The following is a 6,061-nucleotide window of genomic DNA, read 5'->3' as shown; positions in this document are numbered from 1 at the left end:
TAATAAAAAATAAGGACATTAAATTCATTCTTCTGCATATATATTACGTTAATATAGGATTTTATTTAAAATAGCCTGTTTTAGTTTCGGCTTTTTTGGAATTCATAACTTTAAATTTAATGCAGATCTGAGTTTTGAAAGGGGTTCCAAAACACTTTCTTTGTTGTAACATCTTCTGAGTAAATAATTTTTTAAAGAGTTTCTACTGCTAGGTATGCCTCTGACACTGGCGTAATTGAAATTCTGGTTCTGTAGTATCCTCAATTTCTTCGTTAGATTATTTGCCTTCATCTAAGACTTCCAATATTATGTTGTCATTATAGATGGCATCGATGGCAACTAACTCATCAATATCTTCTACGTGTTGGGAGAAATGAGAATAGAGACAAATGTCTTCAGAATCGTTCAAAGGGCAATCAATCCCGCATAATGAAAACAATTAGCAATAACAGAAGACGCTAAATTTTTCAAGCCTTCATCTAACAATAACACTGCATCCAACGCATTCAATTTCGTACTTTCATCCTTTTCTATTCTTGCCAGGATAGTGGATATTTGTCGATCCCGGTAATGCAATTTTAATGATTTTATTACTCCTTGGTCTATGGGTTGTAAAACAGATGAGACACTGGGTGGCAAAAAGTCAAGCATAATTGACTTGAGACCGCCAACATGGCAGCCGTAATTCATTTGTCTAACCCCATCTGCGAACATGTTGTGAATATGTTTGGTGGTTCGTGGTTGTTTGAGTTAAAAAAATACATACAACAAAATATTGAGAAAAATTGTTCTTCCTGGTATGGTTCGATGTTATAACCGATAGCAAAATTCAAATATTTCACAAAAATCCGACGTTACAACCGATATGACGCTATAAGCGATGACGTTATAGGCGATATTTATTTGTGTGGAATATAAAGGGCAGAAATTCGGGACTTTTGGATTTCGTCGTTATAAGCGATATGACGTTATAAACGACGACGTTATAAGCGATTTCGACTGTATATTGTGATTGCCTGATGACTGACTAAAATGAACGGCCACACTGACAAGCAACCGATTATTTGCGCAAAACTTATCGTGTGTAGCCCGCTTTAATTGTTCGCTTAAGAACTAAAAATTTTTACAATTTTCACCACTTTTACACATTTTACCCAAAACGCGTAACATGGTTGACGACGTCTGATTGGATGATACGCCGACTTTGACATTTGTTCCAGTTTTTTTTTACGTATTTTCCATTTTTCCGTTCCCGAACTATTTCAAAAAACTTGTGTGTGAGAACAAATTTTTTTGTTTTGTAAGTAGTTACGGCTTCCAAAAAATACTATACATACGATGGCTGCACGAAAACTTTTTAAAAGTTTCACAGTTTTTAGCTAAACGTAATCAGGACAGTTTGTTACACGACCATGTGTTGTTTACAGTGAATTTACTTTCGCACATTTTCGTCCGATCATTATTCACGACTTTCGACGTGGATATAAGGATAAGTAAAGTCGATTTATGTTAATCGATTTTTAAGTCGTAAAATTTGAAAAAAAAACCTCAGTCGACTTTTAAGTTTGTTCAAATTTTTATACAAACTTTTACAAAATGCTGTTCGATAACAAACTTGTAATTTAAAAGAGAGCGAATTTGGACAGAATCGTGAGAGAATTTTGGAGAGTTTTGTGACTGAGAACTTACAAATTTTTGCAAGCAAAATTTTCTTTGTAAGAATTTGCAAGTTTGATCAGCTGATTTAAATTCGAATGTTTTGTGGCGGACTTTGCAATTCTTGGCAAAAACATAAACAAACAGTTGGTTATTAAAATAAAAACAAGATAAAAAAGAGAAGAGATAACTAAAAATTTTGGAACACGACTTATTTTGTAAAATAACTTATTTTGTAGTTTATGGTGATTGTTTTATTTCTAAAGGAGAGTACACACCATCAATCAAAACTGACAGTCAACATACTTTAACGACAGTTTTCTTGCAAATAAAAACTTTTGTTTAGCTAAAAATGTTTGAAATACAATATGTAAAGTATTATTTAGAGATTTGGAAAGTAATTATTCAGCTAGACTTTGATATTAACGAAATAGACCTCGATGACTGTCAGTTTTGTTGGTCGCTGTGTACTATGCATAAGGTATAAAATTCCAGCAAACAGCGGCGCATCCATGGGGTAGGAGGAACAATCTTCAATTGTTAAATTAAATCGTATCCGCCAAACTTCTTGTTTGTAATCAGCTGACTTCTTGCATGTTTTTGCAAATTGTTGTTCGATAACATTCGGCAAATTTTTAGATTCGAGATAGAAAAATTAGTGGAGAGAAGTTACTGAGAACTTGCTGAGTACTTGCAAGTACTTTTTACTTGTGAAGTTATCGTACAGACCTATTGACTATGCGAAAACCGCATTATCGATTATTAAACGACTTTCGAAAGACGGAGCCGACGACTAGTGGTAGTCTATTATTAGTCGTAGCCGACCATTAATCATAGTCAACATGATCGCACCAATGAACGCGGTCGATTATAACCAATTTTTACTTGTAAATGAAAGCTCGACCCAGCAAAAATCCTCATTACAAACCTCCTTTCCCACCCATTATTTTAACAAGGGCATGTCGCGCGAAATATCTGGTTATTTTGTAACCACTGAAATAAGTAGTCAGAATCTACTCATTATCTACTTATTTCAGTGGTTACAAAATAACCAGATATTTCGCGCGACATGCCCTTGTTATAATAATGGGTATGAAAGGAGGTTTGTAGTGAGGATTTTTGCTGGGGAAAGTCGACTTTATAAAACCAATTAACCGAAAATCGAGTTTTAAGTTTTAGATGAAACCCGAATAATCGAAAAACCGATTATTGCATTTCACTAAGTATCCCAACGTGGATAATCACGGCAAAAGTGCATCGATCAAATTAAATTTTTGTATGTCGACTATGAAAAACCGGTATAATTAATTCAATCGTGGCCGACACTCGCCAAAAACGAAGATCGTCAGGGTCGCCCAAAATCGGCCGTTGTGCCAGAAAAAATTAAGCCGTGCGTGAACGGATAATGCAAGATCGCTATGTTATATACCTTGAGATAAAGGCATCCTTCGGCATTTCTTCCACCAACTAACATTTGATATTGAATGAACACCTGGCCGCAAAAGTAAATGGTCGCCTGTTTGTTCGATGATTTTACACTGCCCACACTGGAAGGGGTGCAGTTGAATCTCCCTACTGAGGCGAAGTACCTGGGATTGGTCCTGGACCATCGGATCCTACACTATTAAATCTAGGACTGTTCAAAATTGTAGGTCTATCATAAAAGCAGGTAACTTAGACGTCAACTTTTGATGGGCACTGCGATGTTGAAGGTAATGAGATAGTTGATGAATTGGCAGGGCGAGGCTCCCAATCCTCGGACCTAAGGGTAGAGGACTGTGTCAAACCACCGCTCTGTTTTTTCCTCAACAAACTCTACGCAGAGCAAGACGTACCTGGTTGTAAGGTATCGAAGTCAAGCTGGCCGGCAATCTCATGGCGTAGACCTGCGTCACATCTCCCACTACGTTAATCAGAATCGGTATAGGGGTCATCGATGGCCACTGCGGCATCAGATCTATGACAAGCAAGTGGGATGACAACACCATTGAGTATTGTAGGTTATGGGAGGACGAAGAGGGGACGGAAACGATCGAGCACCTACTTTGTCGGTGTCCTAGATTGTTGACCAAAAGACACAGAATGTTCGGTGTATATGTGATCGAATCCCTCTCTTATTTTTCCTCCATTGATCCTACAGTCTTGATAGCCCACTGCAGGAGCCTTAAATGGCTATGGTTAGGGTCAACATAGACTAGGACTAGGAATATTTTTTTAACTCCTCAACTAATTAATTCCCAAGCTCCATAAAACTACATCAATAATCATCTTTACAACTAACATATACTCTAAAATATTCTAGATGACCACAATGGACCTCATGGTCTCCGAGTGAAGTGGCTGCCATCAAAGCAGCTGCGCATCCTAAAACCATAGCAAACTATTTTTGATGGTAAGTATTCGCATTTTCATTGTTAGCCAGATAGGTATAGTGTTTGATAATGTTGTTGTTGTAACAGCATGTGAGATACGTTTGTATGTCACATTTTCTGCTTAATCTGGCTACGGCTCTATCACCAGGTCTAGGAATGAGGTGTTGCACTTATATGGCGGAACAGGATGAAGTCGCAAAGCTTATATGGACAACAAAGTTCTTTATCTGCACCCAAAAGTGATGTCGGTTAGGGACTTGAGGATCAAATTCCTACATGAAACGAGCGGCCGTAGATTGAGTGGCGGATATTTGAATATTCCTCTCGCGAAATAAGTAGCAATATCGATTAAACTGGAGTTAAGGGCATTCATAATCGAAATTAGTACAACCGTATGCAGCGATCTCAATGTCGTCTGGAATGGGGGGATACTGATATTGCCCCACCTTGTGGAACACTCGACGGATCTTCGACTTTTTGTCCCTGAATTTCCCGTACGACTGGCGTCGACAAATATAATTCATTATTCAAAGTTAAAAACCTAGCAGGAGGGTAGGCTGTTTGATGGCTGTTTAAGGTCCAAAGGTCAAAGACGTGGATTTTTTAAAGAACATTTTTCAAGGTGAAAAGCTCAAAGACATGGATTTTTTAAGAATATTTTTCAAGGTCCAAAGCTCGAAAACCTGGATTTTTTAAGAATATTTTTCAAGGTCCAAAGCTCAAAGACGTGAATTTGTTAAAGAATATTTTTCAAGGTCCAAAGCTCAAAGACGTTGATTTTCTAAACAATATGTTTCAAGGTCCAAAGCTCAAAGACTTGGATTTTTTAGAGAATATTTTTCAAGGTCCAAAGCGCAAAGACGTGGATTTTGTAAAGAGTACTTTTCAAGGTCTAAAGCTCAAAGACGTGGATTTTTTAAAGAATATTTGTCAAGATCCCAAGCTCAAAGAAGTGGATTTTTTAAAGAATATTTGTCAAGATCCAAAGCTCAAAGAAGTGGATTTTTTAAAGAATATTTTTTAAGGTTCGAAGTTCAAAGACGTGTATTTTTCAAAGAATATTTTTGAAGGTCCAAAGCTCAAAGACGTAGATTTTCCAAAGAATATTTGTCAAGATCCAAAGCTCAAAAAAGTGGATTTTTTAAAGAATATTTTTCAAGGTTCGAAGCTCAAATACGTGGATTTTTCAAAGGATATTTTTGAAGGTCCAAAGCTCAAAGACGTGGATTTTCCAAAGAATATTTTTCAAGGTTCGAAGCTCAAATACGTGGATTTTTCAAAGAATATTTTTGAAGGTCCAAAGCTCAAAGACGTGGATTTTCCAAAGAGTACTTTCAAGGTCAAAAGTTCAAAGACGTGGAATTTGTGAAGAACCAAAGCTCAAAGACGTGGATTTTTTTAAAGAATATTTTTCAAGGTCAAAACCTCAAAGACGTGGAATTTGTGAAGAACCAAAGCTCAAAGACGTGGATTTTTTTAAAGAATATTTTTCAAGGTCAAAACCTCAAAGACGTGGATTTTTAAAAGAATATTTTCAACGTCCAACGCTCAAAGAGGTGGATTTTTTAAAGAATATTTTTCAAGGTCAAAACCTCAAAGACGTGGAATTTGTGAAGAACCAAAGCTCAAAGACGTGGATTTTTTTTAAAGAATATTTTTCAAGGTCAAAACCTCAAAGACGTGGAGTTTTTAAAGAATATTTTCAACGTCCAAAGCTCAAAGAGGTGGATTTTTTAAAGAATATTTTTCAAGGTCAAAACCTCAAAGACGTGGAGTTTTTAAAGAATATTTTCAACCTCCAAAGCTCAAAGAGGTGGATTTTTTAAAGAATATTTTCAACGTCCAAAGCTCAAAGAGGTGGATTTTTTAAAGAATATTTTTCAAGGTCCAAAGCTGAAGACGTGGATTTTTAAAGAATATTTTTCAAGGTCCAAAGCTCAAAGTCGTGGATTTTTCAAAGAATATTTTTTAAAGTCCAAAGCTCAAAGACGTGGATTTTTTAAAGAACATTTTTCGAGGTCCAAAGACGTGGA

This window comes from Musca autumnalis, unplaced genomic scaffold (assembly GCF_047663935.1).
Source record: "Musca autumnalis isolate F117 unplaced genomic scaffold, ASM4766393v1 scaffold_1, whole genome shotgun sequence".
NCBI classification, from domain to species: Eukaryota; Metazoa; Arthropoda; class Insecta; order Diptera; family Muscidae; genus Musca; species Musca autumnalis.
The sequence above is the reverse complement of the archived record's forward strand: the minus strand, read 5'-3'. Positions refer to the sequence as shown.